Here is a 21221-nt window from a genome sequence, read left to right on the forward strand (position 1 = left end):
TAAGAGCCATGCTGAGTGTTACTTCCTGGTTCCTTCCTTCTTGCCCTGTGCTGTGTGCCTATTTACCAGATCAGGTGCTATTCACTAATGCACACTGATATCTGGTACACTGAATGCCACTCAATGCACTCAGTGGGCCAGATTCACATAGAGATACGACGGTGTATCTTGAGATGCGCGGCATAAGTGTAAATTTGCGCCGTCGTATCTATGCGCCGGACCCACAGAAGCAGATACGCCTGAAAATAGGCTTCATCCGTCCGACGTAACTGTCCTCCGCCGGCGGAACTTAGGCGCATATTTAGGCTGGGCGCATCTTTCGTTCCCATTGATTTCCTATTCAACTATGCAAATGAGGGAGATATGCCGATTCTCACGAGTACGTTTGGCTACATGTGGTGCGCGTAAGCTGTACGCCCGGCCTAAAGTTACCCCTCATAAAAGCAGGGGTAACTTTGCACCAGACTTGCACAGGTCAGCTGGAGAGCAGCAACAGCAGCAGCGTTACAGACGGGCCTGAGCAACAACACTTGCAGGACAACACATCTGTGTGCCAACATGCCAGGGGCAGCCGTGGTCATAGCACTACTGCGTCTACGGGCACGGAGGAGGAGGAGGGCACAGGAGAGGATATACCAAACGCGCATGGACCTCTTTGGCATCGGGGATTCGAAAGGTGTATCGCATGTTTAGATTTGACACTGATGCCATCCTGGAAATAGCCAGAACCCTGCAGGATGACATCACCAGCAAGACACACCGCTCACATGCAGTGCAGCCACTGGTCAAGGTAATGGCAACACTGCATTTCCTGGCCAGTGGATCTTTTCAAAGAACAAGTGGAGCTGTGGCTGGTTTGTCACAAACCACCATGAGCAGATGTGTGCACCAGGTTGTCCCCGCAATCCTCAGACGCATGTCCCACCACATCTTCAGACCCACCCAGGAGCATCAGCGGAATAAGGCAATGGCAGATTTCTACAGAATTGCCAGATTCCCACGCACCATCGGGGCCATTGATTGCACACATGTGGCACTACAGCCCCCCCGTGAGACAGAGCACATATACCGCAATCGGAAGCACTGGCATTCCATCAACGTACAGGTGATAGCCGATGCCCAATGCCTCATATGGCACGTCCGTGCCAAACACCCAAGATCCAGCCATGACAGCTTCATATACCGTCAAAGCGACATCCCAACAGAATTAGAACAGAACGTGTATGGGGACACCTGGCTGGTTGGTGAGTGACATGGGTGTCAGGCATGACTGCCCCCCCCCCCCATGATGCAGACATCACGAGGGGCACATGCACGACTAACATCCTCCTGTCTTTTCCCTTCCAGGTGACTCTGCATATGCACTTGGACCCCATCTCATGACTCCATTCAGGAATCCTGAAACCCCAGGAGAGAGAAGATACAGTGAATCACACGCACGTACCCGTGCAGTGGTGGAATGCACCTTTGGCCTCCTGAAGTCCCGTTTCCGATGCCTGGATAAGTCTGGGGGTACCCTGTTGTATTCCCCAAACTTTGTGTGCCAGATCATCGGGGCATGTTGCATTCTTCACAACTTCGCCATGAGAAGGGGCCTGCAGATTGACCTACGTGATGCCCTGACCCCCCAACCACACAATCCCCCCCTAACAGAGGGTCCCCCGTCTGCTGAGGGAAGAGCAGTCAGGAGATGCCTCACAGTAGGCTTATTTTCACATTAAACACACACATTCAACATTCATCATGGCACAATGAGAATGCACGCATGCACACCACTGTGGTCCCTAGCACACACACACCCCACATCCCCATTAAATTGGATTAAACCAAAGTACACCGCACGGTACTTAGGGGCAGCAACGCCACGTCAAGGCTCCAATTATGTTGCTGTATATTAAATAAAAAATTAAACTCATATCATGAGTATAAGAATAAAATAATAAGACTCATATCATGAGTATAAAAATAAAATAATAAGACTCATATCATGAGTATAAGAATAAAATAATAAGACTCATATCGAGTATACTAAGTAAATAATAGAACTGGCAATCATCTGGCCTGACGTGGACTACGCCTAGTGCCAAGGCTCCTGACCCTCTGTTGCCTGGGGGCAGCCGCGGGTAGGGGGGTGGGTCATTGGGAGGAGGAACATCCCCCAGTCTCTCCCTGGCTGCCTGGCTTCCCTCCAAAGCCATGGCTATGCGTGTGAGGACCGCATTTGTTTGAGTCCCCACCGCCTCAATGGCAGCTGTATTGGCCTGTATGGCCACTGCCAGGCTCCTCACCTCTGCCACAAGGCCTGAATTTGTGGCCTCCAGGTGCCTCACGCAGGTCACTAATGCTGTGCTGTTTACACTGACCTCCTGCACACTTTCTATGATGGTGGCAGTGTAAGCAGCCTGGGTCTGCTCCAAGGAGGCCAGGCTGGCTGCCACCCGGTGCATGTCAGACGCAACAGCACCAACATGGTGGGTCTGCCTGGCCTGGTTCCTCGACAAAGTGGCCTCTAAGGTCTCTGGATCACCCCTCGTCTTGCTAGTAGCCTTCCTGGGTGCAGGTGTGGCTTGGGGCCGACTGTATGGGGATGCCCTTGAGGGTACCTCCCTTATGGAGGAGGAGGAGGGGCTTCCCAAAATGGTGGAGGCCCTTGGGGGGCTTCCCATAATGGTGGAGGCCCTTGGGGGGCTATCCCCTATGGAGGTGGAGGTATGGGAGGGTCCTGGGATGGTGGTCTCGTCCCCCAAGTAAATTCCATCCTCAAGGTTCACCGTGCTCCTCCTCTACTTCCTCTAAAGGAGAGGTATGGACACTGTCCTCATGGCATGGGGTTGGTTGCCCAGCAGCCGACGGTGGGCCCGCTTCATCCTGCACATCTGTGGATGACACAAAACATTCACATGTTGGTGGACCCACACACTTGTCACATGTACCCTTCCCCCCCCTCCACACATGCTACACACCAGATAAGAGATAAAACACACTCACCTGTCCTCAAGGGCTGATCAACAGACTCAAATCCCTCCAGGCCCTCCACCTGCTCCCTCTCCAAGCACCTGGCTATGACCTGCTCATCAGGTGTCAGTGTGATATTCAGGGCTGGTCCACCTCCGGTGCCCCTTCTGTGCCTCTTCATCTTGGCCACCTTCTCCTTTACGAGACGCCGCAGGTCGTTTATTTTCTTGGCGATCTTGTCTGGGGTCCGTTCCGCATGGCCAAGGGCACTGACCTGCGTTGCAATCTCAGCCAATATCTCCTCCTTACGGACCTTAATGGTCGTGCCACTCTCCGATCCGTGGAGGTACTTGTTGTACCTTGACATGGCATCAATTATTAAAGCCTTCTCTTCTTTTGAAAAATGTTTAAGCCTCCTTTCCTTAGGCACTGCTTCAGACATTTTTAACAAAGAAGAAGACAAAAGTAGCCACACCAAACCAACCAAAGCTGCTGGTGTACTTTTGCGCTCGACGGGCGCATGTCTGGGCGTATTTATACCCTGGGGCGTAAACGGTGGGCCGGCTTATCTCGGGGGGTACGATAGGCGTAGTTGTGCGCATGCGCAGAGGGACGCGGGACATGCTATCACGTGACGGCGCATGCGCCGTTCGTTCGGCCCTTCATTTGCATGGGGTCACACTTCATTTAAATGGATCACGCCCACTTCCTTTCCACTTTGAATTACGTCGGCTTACGCCGTCTAATTTAAGTTACGCCGGCGCAACGTAGTGGGCATTTGCTTCCAGAATATGCAGCTTGCCTCTCGAAGTTTCGTCTGCGTAGTGCATCTTCGATGCGCTACGCCGGCATAAAGATGCACCGAGGTACGTGAATCTAGCCCAGTGTATAGATATCAGTGTTATATATAGGGAATAGCACTTAGCTCTGGATCACATTGGAGCAATTTGCCATGCGATTTGACATGTCAAATTGCATGGTAAAGGCACTACCTGTATCAGTATGATGCCCCATTTGTGGCCCTGCACCGATTCCCAAAAGTAGTTTCTTTACAACTTTTGCTGACTTCGGGGTGCAATTTCCATAGACATCTGTGCAGCAACCCACACAGATGTCTCTGAAATCGCCCGCCAAACTCGCACTGACATGCGGGTATGAAATCGTGCAAGTTTAGCTGAACTTGCATGATTTTATTCCTGCTGTCAGTGTAAACCTGGGTCCCTATATATACACATTACATAAAATCATTGAAATGTATACACTGAGTGCTTTTCCCTAAGTCCCCTTTCACACTGGGATGTTTTTCATGCGCTTTTGGGCTAAAAATAGCGCCTGTAAAGCACCTGAAAAATTTCTCCCTTGCAGTGTAAATGTGAAAGCCAGATACTTTCACACTGAGGCGATGCGCTGGCAGGACGTTAAAAAATGTCCTGCAAGCAGCATCTCTGCCCATTGGAATGCAGCGGCACTTTGCGGGTTGTTTTATCCCTTTTTCAGACACTAGTGGGGGTTAAAAGCGCCCCACTAGCGGCCGAATACCTCCACAAAAATTACGGTAAAGCACCGCTAAAAATAGCGTCACTTTACCACTGCCGCCACCCCAGTGTGAAAGCGGCCTAATACTGTCATCTGTACACTAAGAATGCACTTTACATTGGTGATCAGTGAGAAGAATGTCCCTCGCATTGGTGATCAGTGGGATGAATGTCCCTCGCATTGGTGATCAGTGAGAAGAATGTCCCTCACATTGGTGATCAGTGAGAAGAATGTCCCTCACATTGGTGATCAGTGGGAAGAATGCTCCTTACATTGGTGATCAGTGAGAAGAATGTTCCTTACATTGGTGATCAGTGGGAAGAATGTCCCTTACATTGGTGATCAGTGAGAAGAATGTCCCTCCCATTGGTGATCAGTGAGAAGAATGTCCCTCCCATTGGTGATCAGTGGGAAGAATGTCCCTCCCATTGGTGATCAGTGGGCCAGATTCAGGAACATCAGCGGATCTTTGGTCCGGCGCAGTGCATCTTTTTTACACTGCGCCGGAGCAGCGCAGAGAGGCATGCTAGTGATTCAGGAAACTTTTTTCCTGTCTCTTGCCCCGGCGTGGCGGATTTTACACGGCGTAAGGCGGCGTAGCGCGGCGTAAGGCGGGGTAGAATAAAATGGGTGGCTCCCTATGCTAATGAAGCGGGGAGCGTGGCGCAGGGGTCACGGCGGGGCGCAGAGTCGGCCGCGCATGCGCAGTGTGCTCCCTGGGGCAAATGCCCCAATCTGCCCATGCTCAGAACTGCCCCCCGGCGTGACATCTGCGCTACGCCGGCCCACTGCCTACGCCCAGGCCATAAATCAGACCAGAGTTCCGCCCTACAGGTGCAAATGTTCCCAAGCAATTTTATCAACTGCTAGGTAATTTGCTATTGCTCTTGCTATTGTCTGTGCATTATTATGTCTGCTGAAGAAGCAACAGGTGGCCGGATGACCAACTTTAGCCCTGAGGAGAGGGCAGTAATTATTGAGGGGCTCTCCCAACATGGGGACCGCCTCTATGGGCCACAGAGTGGGCACACTGGCAAATCTGATAAAGAGCGAATTTTTGCCATCATTACTAACCAGGTCAATGCTTTGGGGGTTGCGGAGAGGCAGCCCAAACATATCAGAAAAAAAATTAATGATTTGCGCAAACTGGTTAAAGACAAGTTGGTGGCAATGCGTAAACATGCCAGGGGAACAGGTGGTGGGCCAGCAAAAAAAATTACATTGACATCAGAGGACCTTGTGGTGGCCAGGTTCCTAGATCGTTCGGTGGTGGAGGGCCTGGATGGGTTTGATTCTGGAGAGCAGCCCTTGAGGACAGGTAAGTGTGTTTTCTCTTCTTTCTGGTGTGTTGCATGTGTGTGTGGGGGGGAGGGAACAAGTGACAATTGTGTGGGTCCACCAACATCTGAATGTTTTGTGTCCTCCACAGATGTGCAGGATGGAGCTGGGCCATCATCGGCTGCCGACCGACCCACCACATCCAGGGTGGAGACTGCCCCTACCTCTGTGGTGGAGGAAGTGGTGGAGGAGCAGCCCGTAGAAGAGGAGGAGGAAACGTTTATTTTATTTTTGGAGACCCCCATTCCTGACCCCTCCCCCACCTCCCCCCTCATGACATTTACCCCCTCAGGGCTCTCTAGCCCTATCAGGGATTCCCCACCTAGGGACCCAAGCCCCTCCCAGGCCGGGCCCTCACAGGACCCAAGCCCCTCCCAGGCCGGGCCCTCACAGGACCCAAGCCCCTCCAGCCGTCCTCAATCTACTCCTGCCCCAAGGATGGCTCGTCAAAAAAGGAGGAGAGTCCATGACGAGCTGGAGGTGTCTCTGGCAAGGGACCAAACTAAACAGACCCGCTATATGGGGTCTCTTGCGGGGGATCTCTCACGGGTGGCTGCTAGCCTGGAGTCCTCTGCAGAGAGCCAGGCTGCCTGCACTCTGGCAATGAAGGAGGCCATTACTCAGCAGGCTGGCCAGAGTTTACTAATAAACGACAGCCTCCAGGACGTGGTGGGTAACGGGGCAGCCCTTCTCACGTCTCTGGGTGAGCTTCAGGCCACCACAAGCGAGCTGGTGGCAGAGGTCCGCAGCCTGGCAGGTGCAGTAAGAGAGGAGGGGAGGCTGACACGGCGCCAGCAGCGCAGCAATGTGACCCGCCGGCTGCGGATGCAGGCTGCAACTAATATCTACCTTAATAGGTTAGCCGTGGCAATGGAGGGCAGGGATGCAGCTAGGGAGAGACTGGGGGAGGTACCACCACCACCACCCCCTGCCCCACCAGCCCCGGCCCCACCACCCCCTGCCCCACCACCCCCTGCCCCACCAGCCCCGGCCCCACCACCCCCTGCCCCACCACCCCCTGCCCCACCAGCCCCGGCCCCACCAGCCCCGGCCCCACCAGCCCCGGCTCGCCACAGGCAACTGCGCCCCAGGAGCCGAGGGCCAAGAAAGAGCCCACGACAGGGCCGTTGATTTTGGTTAAATTTAATTATACTCAGGTTTGTTTTTGTTTTTGTTTTTTTATAGTCATGTTATTTAAAAAAAATTATTTTTCTACTCAGGTTATGAGAATATTTTTTCCATTTTACTCATGTATTGCAAAAATTTATTTTTATTTTCTCAAGTTATGAGAATTATTTATTATTTTATATGCACACGGGAGTTAGTGCATGATTTATTCATAAAGATGTATGAATGGACAGCAACATAATTGGAGCCTTGGCGCGGCGTTGCTGCTCCCTAGTACCATGGGCGGTCTAATCCAATTCTGTGTGAATGTGGGGTGTATGTGTTAGGGACCACAGTGATGTGCATGCATCCATTAACATTAATTTAATCGTGAAAAATAACGTTCGACGAGGCGACTCCTGACTGCTCTTCCTTCAGCAGACGGGTTAGCCTCTGGCAGGGGGGGATTATGTGGTTGGGACTGAGAGTGAGAATGTTGGTGTGGTTCTCACTGCAAAGTTATGGAGAATGCAACAAGCCCCGATAATTTTGCAAACAAATTCAGGGGAATATAACAGGGTCCCCCCAGACTTATCCAGGCAGCGAAAACGAGATTTCAGCAGACCAAATGTTCGCTCCACAACTCCACGGGTCCGTGCATGGGCTAGGTTGTATCTCTTCTCTCCTGGGGTTTGGGGGTTCCGGAATGGGGTCATCATATGGGGTCCAAGTGCATATGCTGCATCACCTGTAAGGGAAAAGACAGGAGGATGTTACCCATGCATGTGCCCCTCGTGATGTCTATATCATGGGGGGGGACAGTCATACCTGACACCCATGTCACTCACCAACCAGCCAGCTGTCCCCGTAGACGTTCTGGTCAAATTCATCTGGGATGTTGCTATGACGATAAATAAAGCTATCATGGCACGAGCCGGGGTGTTTGGCACGGACGTGCCATATTAGTCCTTGGGCATCTACTATAATCTGCACATTAATCGAATGCCAGTGCTTTCGATTACAATAAATGTGCTCGATGTCACGGGGGGGCTGAAGTGCCACATGTGTACAATCAATTGCACCCACTGTGCCAGGAAATCTATCAATTGCATAAAAATCTTGCATTGTCTTCATCCGCTGGACCTCCTGGGAGGGTTTTATGAAGAGGTGGGACATGTGTCTCAATATTGGAATAGACAAGTGGGTGACTAAAGCGCTAGCCAACAGTGAAAATTAAAAGTGACCAGTGAAAAACAAAATGCTGCTCAAATCTAAAATGTGCTAACAACAAATAAAGGTCTGAATAAAGAATGATGAGCGCAAACTGAAAATCTAAAAGTGAATATAAAGACAGTCCATAGGGGACTGATAACTGTCTCAATATTGCTGGTATCACCTGGTGAACACACCTGCTCACGGTGGGTTGTGACATCCCAGCCGACAGTGCACTTGTCCTTTGAAAAGAACCAGTGGCCAAGAAATGAAGTGTGGCTAATACCTTCACCAGTGGCTGCACTGCATGTGTGCGGAGTGTGGGGCTTGTGAGGTCATCCTGCAGGAATCTGGTGATTTCCAGTATGGCTTCACGGCTGAACCTGTAGGTGCGATACACCTCTGCGTCCCCCATGCCAAAAACATTAATGCGTGTGCGGAAGATTATCTCCTGTTCCCTCCTACGTGCCCGTCGACGCAGAAGTGCAAGGACCACGGCTGCCCCTGGCATGATGGCACACAGGTGTTGTCCAGCAAGTGTACTTGCAGCTCAGTTCGTCTGTAGCGATGTGGTTTTATCTGCTCTCCAAATGACCTGTGCAAGTGTGGTGTAAAGTTACCCCTGCTTTATAAAGGGTAACTTTCCGCTGCAAACCAGAGTTACACGCACCGGGAGTAGCCTGCGCCGGCAATTCGTAATTTGCTGAATCGGACCAACTCCCTCATTTGCATATTTAAAATAGAAAAACCAGGGCCGCGCTAGTTCAGACCAGCGTAAATGGGCGCCCACGCCGCACCGGCGTGGAAAGGTCCAAACGAAAAAAAAAAAATCTACGTTACGGCGTAATATTGTTTGCTGAATACGGCGCGGAGATACGCCGGCGCAAATTGGCATTTACGCCGCGCATCTCAGTCTACACCGGCGGAAATTGTTCCTGAATCTACCCCAGTGAGAAGAATGTCCCTCACATTGGTGATCAGTGAGAAGAATGTCCCTCACATTGGTGATCAGTGGGAAGAATGCTCCTTACATTGGTGATCAGTGAGAAGAATGTTCCTTACATTGGTGATCAGTGGGAAGAATGTCCCTTACATTGGTGATCAGTGGGAAGAATGTCCCTTACATTGGTGATCAGTGGGAAGAATGTTCCTTACATTGGTGATCAGTGGGAAGAATGTTCCTTACATTGGTGATCAGTGAGAAGAATGTCCCTTACATTGGTGATCAGTGGGAATAATGTCCCTTACATTGGTGATCAGTGGGAAGAATGTCCCTTACATTGGTGATCAGTGGGAAGAATGTTCCTTACATTGGTGATCAGTGGGAAGAATGTTCCTTACATTGGTGATCAGTGAGAAGAATGTCCCTTACATTGGTGATCAGTGGGAAGAATGTCCCTTACATTGGTGATCAGTGAGAAGAATGTTCCTTACATTGGTGATCAGTGGGAAGAATGTTCCTTACATTGGTGATTAGTGAGAAGAATGCTCCTTACATTGGTGATCAGTGAGAAGAATGTTCCTTACATTGGTGATCAGTGGGAAGAATGTTCCTTACATTGGTGATCAGTGGGAAGAATGTCCCATACATTGGTGATCAGTGGGAAGAATGTTCCTTACATTGGTGATCAGTGAGAAGAATGTTCCTTACAATGGTGATCAGTGAGAAGAATGTCCCTTACATTGGTGATCAGTGAGAAGAATGTCCCTCACATTGGTGATCAGTGAGAAGAATGTCCCTCCCATTGGTGATCAGTGAGAAGAATGTCCCTCCCATTGGTGATCAGTGGGAAGAATGTCCCTCCCATTGGTGATCAGTGAGAAGAATGTCCCTCACATTGGTGATCAGTGAGAAGAATGTCCCTCACATTGGTGATCAGTGGGAAGAATGCTCCTTACATTGGTGATCAGTGAGAAGAATGTTCCTTACATTGGTGATCAGTGGGAAGAATGTCCCTTACATTGGTGATCAGTGGGAAGAATGTCCCTTACATTGGTGATCAGTGGGAAGAATGTTCCTTACATTGGTGATCAGTGGGAAGAATGTTCCTTACATTGGTGATCAGTGAGAAGAATGTCCCTTACATTGGTGATCAGTGGGAATAATGTCCCTTACATTCGTGATCAGTGGGAAGAATGTCCCTTACATTGGTGATCAGTGGGAAGAATGTTCCTTACATTGGTGATCAGTGGGAAGAATGTTCCTTACATTGGTGATCAATGAGAAGAATGTCCCTTACATTGGTGATCAGTGGGAAGAAGGAGGAGGACACACCCAAGGAGCTCTCTGAGAGATCCAACCTTTTTTCAAGCCTGGGCCTTGCCTGCTAGCTTGGCCCAGGAATAATGCCTGATCCTGGGGGAGGCCCTGGGACGGATGCCCCTGATGATACGGGGCCTAGTGAGGAGGAGGAGGTGGTGCAGGATCTGACTGTGGGTCCAGGCCCTGGTGAGAATACGGATGTATTCAGACAAAAGGTAATTGATCGTTTTCGGGCGATCGGAAGAGCGGAGGAGAAACTTAAAAGTTTGAAAGCTGAACATAAAAACTTCAAAACCAAGTACTTCCAGGCCTGGAGTAAGAACCGTTCAGCCATGAAGCCTGAGCTACAAGAGATGGAGGAGAAGGTAAAGAAACAGTCTTTACTATTGGAGAAGTTAAAAGATAAAAGTGGAGCTTTTTCAGAACATTTTTAAAATGAGAGGAGATTTGCCAGCCAGACCTCTGTGGATCAGCGGCAGTTGCAGGTTACAGATAACCCGGGTCCATCTGCCTCTGCGCCTCTCCCCCCATGTCAGGCTGGGGAATCGCCAGCGGCAACCAGCCAGGGGGTTGAGGGTCAACATGGCACCTTACGTTTCATCCAGCAGATGGAGTCACCCCTAAGGGCAGACAGGTCTGCTGGTGAGGCATCAGAAGTCGCTGTGGAGTCGCAGAGGGGTCGCAGACCGGCACTGGTGGAGAAATCCCAGTGTACTGTGCAGCCGCTTTCCAACATGTCTGCCCCTCCGGCTGCAGTGAGTGGTGTCCCGGCTAAAGTGGACGGTGTCCCGGCTAAAGTGAGTGGTGTCCCGGCTAAAGTGAGTGGTGTTTCTGCTGTGGAGAAATCCTCTGCAGACATGAAGGGAAAACCCCTGGCAGAGGTGTCACCAGCCCACCAGAGCAGTATGGATGGATCTACATCATGCGCCCTGAAAATGGATTCTGTTGTGACTGCTGGGATCTGTGGTTCTACAACCAAGATGGCTGCCAGCTCCAAAGAGCCAGTTTCAGCCTCACCTGGGCTGACTGATGCAGGTGGGGGAGGGGAGCTACACAGTGCAGCAAGTGGAGTGGAAGCAGCGATGGAAGCCTCCTGCACTGATTTACCTGTTGCTGTATTACAACAACCTTCACCCTGCTCAGTTGACAATCCTGCCCTGATGGAGAAGAGTCTTCCTGGAGGTGAAGTATGTGTGGATACCGCTGTGAATGTGGACACGGCAGGAATTAGGAATGTGCCAGGAAATAATGACCGTAATATTATTGATGAAGCAATGGATGTGGTGGGTGGTGGTGAAGGGGTTAACAATGACATTTCTCCTCCTGCTCAGCAGAGGAAAGACTCAGCTGTGCAATCATCTGCCAAACGCACAACTGGACCCTCTGCAGGGAGGTTTGTGAACAACGGCAGCTATGCAGCAGTTTTGGGGAATCGCACCAAGGAGGGTGGGGGGAATGGTGCAAATGTTGGTGGTCACAATTTGGGGGGGTTTAGTGGGGGGATGGTTGGTGGGTATAAGCGGAGAAACGTGGTCCAGTTGAAGTGGGAGGGGGAGGGGACCCCACCAGTAAGGGGGAGGGTGGCAGAGTTGATCCTGGAAATGGGGTTCAAAGTCGCAGACATTTTTGCTTTGATTTGTCCTGTTGGGAGTTGGGAATTTGATTTATCCTTTGTAAAGCCTGAGGGTCTGGATTTATTTTGGGAACGTTTTAGGGGGCGCAGGGACCTTCCGCAGTGGAATGGTTGGATGCCAAAGGTGGTTTCCAGGCAGCCTCTAATAAAATCAGTGACGATCCTTGTGCGTAACGAATCCATCCCAGAGGCTGATTTGTTAGTATGGTTACGCCGATATGGTGAGGTCCTCGCTCCACTGCGGAAGGTCCTTGATCAGCATGGGATATGGACAGGGGCCTGGACAGTGTCACTAAAATTGGGGGTACAGGGAAATGTTGTTCAACATTTGCCCTGTTCAGCCTTTCTGGGGAGGGACAGGCTGACCATTTTTTACCAGGGTCAGCCTAAGGTGTGCAATAAATGTGGTGACAAGGGCCATTTTGCCTCCACCTGCACCCGCAAGAAATGTTCTTTGTGCCAGGAGCTCGGCCATTTGGCTAAAGACTGTACTGACATTCGGTGCAATTTGTGCCAAAAACTTGGTCACCCCTACAGTCAATGCCCGGAGGCATTACATTACCTGCCAGGGTTGGAGGCTGAGCTGCAGAGGCTGGATAAGGAGGATGAGGCCACTGAAACTCTTGTTGTCCCTCCTGTGTCTGTGACACCTGTTTCTGTTCCCCCTAGTGATGTGGTCCCTGAGTCTGTCCCTCCTGTGTCTGTGACATCTGTTTCTGTTCCCCCTAGTGATGTGGTCCCTGAGTCTGTCCCTTCTGTGTCTGTGACATCTGTTTCTGTTCCCCCTAGAGATGTGGTCCCTAAATCTATCCCTTCTGTGCCTAATCCATCTATTTGTAGATCCTCCAGACTGGCGGAGGCTGCTGGGGGGGCAGGTTTAGCGGATCTTCCCACTCAGCCTCCAGTCCCTGCCCCTCGGCAGCGCAAGCGTGGTCAGGGGAATGTGGGGGTGCTGGATGGGGGTGGGGCTGTTGGAGGGGTGTCCATACCCCATGTCTCACATTCAGTTGATGGGGATTCGGATGAGGAGGGGTGGGAGACGATCAGGAGGAAGAAAAAAAAGAAGAGAAAGGCTAGAAAACCAGTCGTCTCTTCCTCAGAGTCGGATCCAAGAGGGGTTCCCCTTGGTAACACCTTTTCTGTGTTGTCAGGTGATGAGATGTCCTTGTCTTCTCCCTTATCATCTATGGATGAGGGGGAGTCGCGTAGTTTGAAGAGAGCGGTTTCTGGTGATGAGAGTGTGGTGAAGGTCAAGAAACGACTACCCCAATCATCCTGATGGCAGTTCCCCCTCCGATAAAGGTGGCGACCATTAATGTCGCCAGCATTAAATCTGCAAGAGCTCGTGATATGGCCTTATTTTTGCTCAGCGAGTTTGATGCCGAGATTTTATTTTTGCAAGGCTCCATACTTTGGCCGATGTCCATCTGGCAAAAAGGGAGTGGAGATGCGGTCCCTCCTTTTGGTCTCTTGCGGCTGAGCCCTGCAGCGGAGTTGCGGTACTTTTTAAAACCGATATGGTAACGTGCCGGCGGGTAATTGAGGTAGAAATAGGTAGATGCATGGTGTTGGACGTTTCTGTTAGGGGGCATGACCTGCGCCTGATCAATATCTATGGGCCGCAGTCAAGGTGGGGCAGGAAATGCCTCCTCACAGAGATCAAGCCCTTCCTTTTTACGTCCCAGCAGGTTGTCTTTGGAGGTGACTTTAACACCATCATTAGGCCTGAAGACAGGAGAGGCTCCATAGACAGGCTGGGATACGATAGCGTTTTTCTTAGAGATATGGTGAGACAAGCAGGCCTGGTAGATGTGCATATTAAGCACTGCCCTGGCAGCACGGGATTCACATTTCAGAGAGGGAATAGTCAGAGTAGGATAGATAGGTTTTTTTAAAGGAGAACTCTGCTTTCTCGGCTCCTGAGTTGAGGGCGGTGGAGTTCTCTGACCACTGTATGCTGTCTGTGACTCTGAATGCCTCGGACACTCCACCCAGGGGAAGGGGTACCTGGAAACTGAATTCGGCTCTCCTGGAAGATGTAGAGGTAAGACAATCCTTTGAGGATTTTTTTCAGGCACAGGTTTCTATTCTGGACTTTTGCAGCAGTAAGTCAAAGTGGTGGGAGCTTGTGAAACAAAGGGCAATTGGACTTTTCAAGGCCATAGGTAAGAAGAAGCAGCTTGGTATGTACATTGCCTACCAGCATTTGCGGAGGAAGCTTGATCGTCTTGTCTCGTATGGAGGAGATCCAGGGGAGATCTCTGAGGTGAAGTTTCTTCTTAGGAAGTGTCAATACGACCGGCGTGCCTCCTTGGTTCTGGAGAGGGATTATGGAAAATATCACTCGCCTGATCCTTACCAGAACTGTAAGCAAGGCATAGCAGTTAAGACGGTCATAGGCCTGAGGGATGGTACGGGTTCCCTGGTGAAGTCCAGATCAGGGATCCTGGAGATCTTCAGATCATATTACGCTGACCTTCTGGGGAGAAAGGACCTTTGTCGGGACAAGATGGAAAGCTTTCTGGATTCTACTCCAGGATTGGGAAATGGTACATTGCCTTTGATGGATTTGACAGAACCAATTTCAGCGGATGAGGTAGTTCATGCTATAGAGAAGCTGGCTACCAAAAAATCGCCTGGGCCAGATGGGTTGACAGCTGAATTCTACAAGTGTTTTAAGTCCATTCTGGCTCCTTTTTTAGCAGAGGTTTATAACAGCTGTCTAGAAGAGGGTTCGCTCCCTCCCTCCATGAGGCAATCCGCTGTGATTCTTCTGTCAAAAGGTAAAGACCCCTCAATGATTGAGAACTGGCGCCCCATCAGTCTTCTCAATGTTGATAGAAAGATCTTGGCGAAGATTCTTTTTTGGCGCTTGTCGTCAGTGGCAGGCGATTTGTTGTCCAGTCATCAGCACTGCTCAGTCCAAGGTAGAAGCACCTTTTCAGCGATTTTAGCTGTCCGGGAGGCTTTGGAACGATGCAGGGCTGCCGGATGGAGAAAGTACTTGCTGGCACTTGATCAGGCGAAGGCTTTTGATAGTCAATCACGAGTACCTGTATTTGCTACTTGGTAGATACGGCCTGCAGGGGAGGTTTATAGATTGGCTGAAGACATTATATAGAGGGGCTGAGAGCTTCCCACTGGTTAATGGTTGGGTTGGACGGCCTTTTGGGGTTGGCTCTGGTGTGCGCCAGGGATGTCCTCTGTGCCCCCTGCTATATGTATTCGCAATCGACCCCTTCATAAAAAGGCTAGAGTGTGGATCATTGTGCGGGGTGCCTTTGGGCATTGCTGGTGTGCCGCCCTTGAAGGTCGTGGCCTACGCCGATGATGTGTCTGTTATTGTCTCTGGGACGGAGGAGGCGCAGGAGGTGGTCTCTATGATAGAGCAGTACACGGAGGCCTCTGGTTCTAAAGTCAACCATGAAAAGAGTGAAGTTTTCTGGATGGGTGAGGAGGGTGAAAGCTTCGAACTTCCGGATGCCTTCCCAGAGCCCCAGCAGGAAATTAAAGTGTTGGGCATCAAATTTGGTCCTGGTGACTATGGTCATCGAAATTGGGAAAGCAGGTTGGTGTGTGCCAATGCCAAAGTAGCAAGCTGGAAGAAATGGAGGCTTTCCTTGAGGGAGAGGGTTGACTTGATCAAAACGTACCTGGTCCCAATCTTTTTATATGTCAGCTTCGTCTGTATCTTGCCATCATCTCTCTATGCAAGGGTGTACAGCTGTTTTTTCCAACTGTTATGGGGAAATAGGCTGAACCTGATCAAACGCAATGTAACTTACCTGTCTAGGCGGGAGGGTGGCCTAGGAATGGTCAACCCAATAGTTTTCTTTTCTCTGCTCTTTTTAAAGTACAATCTTGGTAACATGCTAGCAGAGAACCCGCCAGGATGGGTGGGTATTTTTCAGTCTTGTTTTAGGCCTTTTCTGCGATGCTGGGAAGATGGCGGGCCAGTGAAAAGTCTGAGAGTCCAACATGGCAAGCTCCCGGCTTATGTTGCCCCGTGTCTGAAAATACTTCGGCAGTGGCAGGTGACAGCGGAGGATATCAAGTCCCTCCCCAGGAAGCTTCTGGAGAAGAGAATTTTGAGCTCGGCTTTCAGTGTGTCACTGGCCTTAAGGGACTGCCCAGGCTCTGTAATGAGGGAGGGATTGCATTTAATCAATTTAGAAAGAATTCCTCTGAAGTTTAGGGATCAAGCCTGGCTCGCTTTCCATGGAAGGCTCTATGTGAGAGGGAACCTGAAGAATCGCTCTGTGGATGATCGGGATTGTCCTAGAGCGGAGTGTGTTGGTAAAGTGGAGTCTATGGACCACTTTTTGCTGCAGTGTCCCTTTAACATAGAGGTGTATAAAAGGGTGGGGAGGGCTCTAGGCATTCCCTTTTTCTATCGCATGAGTTATGCGGAGTGGGTGTACGGGGCATTCCCGACTCACTGGGATTTTGATTTCAATACACTTTTTCTAGTTAGTATAGTAGTCCGTTACTTCACATGGAATGCACGGTGTCAGATAACCCTGCGGAAGAAAGTCCTCTCTGTCGAGGTGGTGGTGCACGATATTCTGGGTGAGGTTGGGAAAATTCGGGGTCTTGAGAAGGGCAGGGAACCTAGGGCGGTCTGGAAAAGGGCGTGGAGGAATATCAGACCTGCCTTTGGTGAGCTGCCCGTCTCTGAGTGAGGAGTTCTTTTCCCTTTCTGTCTCTTTCACTCCCTTAGCTTTTGTTGGTTAGTATCTTTTTGAAGAAGGGCTGCATGCATAATGGGTGCGGGTTTGTTTCTTGACCTTGTAGGTTTGTCTGGTGTAGTGGTGTGAGTTGTAGTAGGATTTATTTCACCAGTGGTTACATGATTTTTGCTTTGCTGTAAAGTCTTTTGTTTGGGAGCAGATTTGCTATATTTATTTTCATTTATGTAAATATGTATATATTTATGTATTTTTTATATATAGTGATTTTATGCTTTTTGTTTGCAAGACTTTTAATAAACAAAATTGGGAAGAATGTCCCTTACATTGGTGATCAGTGGGAAGAATGTCCCTTACATTGGTGATCAGTGGGAAGAATGTCCCTTACATTGGTGATCAGTGAGAAGAATGTTCCTTACATTGGTGATCAGTGGGAAGAATGTTCCTTACATTGGTGATTAGTGAGAAGAATGCTCCTTACATTGGTGATCAGTGAGAAGAATGTTCCTTACATTGGTGATCAGTGGGAAGAATGTTCCTTACATTGGTGATCAGTGGGAAGAATGTCCCTCACATTGGTGATCAGTGAGAAGAATGTCCCTCCCATTGGTGATCAGTGAGAAGAATGTCCCTCCCATTGGTGATCAGTGGGAAGAATGTCCCTCCCATTGGTGATTAGTGAGAAGAATGCTCCTTACATTGGTGATCAGTGGGAAGAATGTCCCTTACATTGGTGATCAGTGGGAAGAATGTCCCTTACATTGGTGATCAGTGGGAAGAATGTTCCTTACATTGTTGATCAGTGGGAAGAATGTTCCTTACATTGGTGATCAGTGAGAAGAATGTTCCTTACAATGGTGATCAGTGAGAAGAATGTCCCTTACATTGGTGATCAGTGAGAAGAATGTCCCTCACATTGGTGATCAGTGAGAAGAATGTCCCTCCCATTGGTGATCAGTGGGAAGAATGTTCCTTACATTGGTGATCAGTGAGAAGAATGTTCCTTACAATGGTGATCAGTGGGAAGAATGCTCCTTACATTGGTGATCAGTGGGAAGAATGTTCCTTACATTGGTGATCAGTGGGAAGAATGCTCCTTACATTGGTGATCAGTGTGAGGAATGTTCCTTACATTGGTGATCAGTGAGAAGAATGTCCTTTACATTGGTGATCAGTGGGAAGAATGTCCCTCACATTGGTGATCAGTGAGAAGAATGTTCCTTACATTGGTGATCAGTGAGAAGAATGTCCCTTACATTGGTGATCAGTGGGAATAATGTCCCTTACATTCGTGATCAGTGGGAAGAATGTCCCTTACATTGGTGATCAGTGGGAAGAATGTTCCTTACATTGGTGATCAGTGGGAAGAATGTTCCTTACATTGGTGATCAGTGAGAAGAATGTCCCTTACATTGGTGATCAGTGGGAAGAATGTCCCTTACATTGGTGATCAGTGGGAAGAATGTCCCTTACATTGGTGATCAGTGAGAAGAATGTTCCTTACATTGGTGATCAGTGGGAAGAATGTTCCTTACATTGGTGATTAGTGAGAAGAATGCTCCTTACATTGGTGATCAGTGAGAAGAATGTTCCTTACATTGGTGATCAGTGGGAAGAATGTTCCTTACATTGGTGATCAGTGGAAAGAATGTCCCTTACATTGGTGATCAGTGGGAAGAATGTTCCTTACATTGTTGATCAGTGGGAAGAATGTTCCTTACATTGGTGATCAGTGAGAAGAATGTCCCTCACATTGGTGATCAGTGAGAAGAATGTCCCTCCCATTGGTGATCAGTGGGAAGAATGTTCCTTACATTGGTGATCAGTGAGAAGAATGTTCCTTACAATGGTGATCAGTGAGAAGAATGTCCCTTACATTGGTGATCAGTGAGAAGAATGTCCCTCCCATTGGTGATCAGTGGGAAGAATGTCCCTCCCATTGGTGATCAGTGGGAAGAATGTCCCTCCCATTGGTGATTAGTGAGAAGAATGCTCCTTACATTGGTGATCAGTGGGAAGAATGTTCCTTACATTGGTGATCAGTGGGAAGAATGACCCTTACATTGGTGATCAGTGAGAAGAATGTCCCTTACATTGGTGATCAGTGGGAAGAATGTCCCCTACATTGGTGATCAGTGAGAAGAATGTTCCTTACATTGGTGATCAGTGGGAAGAATGTTCCTTACATTGGTGATTAGTGAGAAGAATGCTCCTTACATTGGTGATCAGTGGGAAGAATGTTCCTTACATTGGTGATCAGTGGGAAGAATGCTCCTTACATTGGTGATCAGAGTGAGGAATGTTCCTTACATTGGTGATAAGTGAGAAGAATGTTCCTTACATTGGTGATCAGTGGGAAGAATGTCCCTTACATTGGTGATCAGTGGGAAGAATGTCCCTTACATTGGTGATCAGTGGGAAGAATGTCCCTTACATTGGTGATCAGTGAGAAGAATGTCCCTTACATTGGTGATCAGTGGGAATAATGTCCCTTACATTCGTGATCAGTGGGAAGAATGTCCCTTACATTGGTGATCAGTGGGAAGAATGTTCCTTACATTCGTGATCAGTGGGAAGAATGTCCCTTACATTGGTGATCAGTGAGAAAAATGTCCCTTACATTGGTGATCAGTGGGAAGAATGTCCCTTACATTGGTGATCAGTGAGAAGAATGTCCCTTACATTGGTGATCAGTGAGAAGAATGTCCCTCCCATTGGTGATCAGTGGGAAGAATGTTCCTTACATTGGTGATCAGTGAGAAGAATGTTCCTTACAATGGTGATCAGTGAGAAGAATGTCCCTTACATTGGTGATCAGTGAGAAGAATGTCCCTCACATTGGTGATCAGTGAGAAGAATGTCCCTCACATTGGTGATCAGTGAGAAGAATGTCCCTCCCATTGGTGATCAGTGAGAAGAATGTCCCTCCCATTGGTGATCAGTGGGAAGAATGTCCCTCCCATTGGTGATCAGTGGAAAGAATGTTCCTTACATTGATGATCAGTGGAAAGAATGTTCCTTACATTGGTGATCAGTGGGAAGAATGTGCCTTACATTGGTGATCAGTGGGAAGAATGTCCCTTACATTGGTGATCAGTGGGAAGAATGTTCCTTACATTGTTGATCAGTGGGAAGAATGTTCCTTACATTGGTGATCCATGAGAAGAATGTCCCTTACATTGGTGATCAGTGGGAAGAATGTCCCCTACATTGGTGATTAGTGAGAAGAATGTTCCTTACATTGGTGATCAGTGGGAAGAATGTTCCTTACATTGGTGATCAGTGGGAAGAATGTTCCTTACATTGGTGATTAGTGAGAAGAATGCTCCTTACATTGGTGATCAGTGAGAAGAATGTTCCTTACATTGGTGATCAGTGGGAGGAATGTTCCTTACATTGGTGATCAGTGGGAAGAATGTCCCTTACATTGGTGATCAGTGGGAAGAATGTTCCTTACATTGTTGATCAGTGGGAAGAATGTTCCTTACATTGGTGATCAGTGAGAAGAATGTCCCTCACATTGGTGATCAGTGAGAAGAATGTCCCTCCCATTGGTGATCAGTGGGAAGAATGTTCCTTACATTGGTGATCAGTGAGAAGAATGTTCCTTACAATGGTGATCAGTGAGAAGAATGTCCCTTACATTGGTGATCAGTGAGAAGAATGTCCCTCCCATTGGTGATCAGTGGGAAGAATGTCCCTCCCATTGGTGATCAGTGGCAAGAATGTCCCTCCCATTGGTGATTAGTGAGAAGAATGCTCCTTACATTGGTGATCAGTGGGAAGAATGTTCCTTACATTGGTGATCAGTGAGAAGAATGTCCCTCACATTGGTGATCAGTGAGAAGAATGTCCCTCCCATTGGTGATCAGTGGGAAGAATGTTCCTTACATTGGTGATCAGTGAGAAGAATGTTCCTTACAATGGTGATCAGTGAGAAGAATGTCCCTTACATTGGTGATCAGTGAGAAGAATGTCCCTCCCATTGGTGATCAGTGGGAAGAATGTCCCTCCCATTGGTGATCAGTGGGAAGAATGTCCCTCCCATTGGTGATTAGTGAGAAGAATGCTCCTTACATTGGTGATCAGTGGGAAGAATGTTCCTTACATTGGTGATCAGTGGGAAGAATGTCCCTTACATTGGTGATCAGTGAGAAGAATGTCCCTTACATTGGTGATCAGTGGGAAGAATGTCCCCTACATTGGTGATCAGTGAGAAGAATGTTCCTTACATTGGTGATCAGTGGGAAGAATGTTCCTTACATTGGTGATTAGTGAGAAGAATGCTCCTTACATTGGTGATCAGTGGGAAGAATGTTCCTTACATTGGTGATCAGTGGGAAGAATGCTCCTTACATTGGTGATCAGTGTGAGGAATGTTCCTTACATTGGTGATAAGTGAGAAGAATGTTCCTTACATTGGTGATCAGTGGGAAGAATGTCCCTTACATTGGTGATCAGTGGGAAGAATGTCCCTTACATTGGTGAT

This window comes from Rana temporaria, chromosome 12 (genome assembly GCF_905171775.1).
Source record: "Rana temporaria chromosome 12, aRanTem1.1, whole genome shotgun sequence".
NCBI classification, from domain to species: domain Eukaryota; kingdom Metazoa; phylum Chordata; class Amphibia; order Anura; family Ranidae; genus Rana; species Rana temporaria.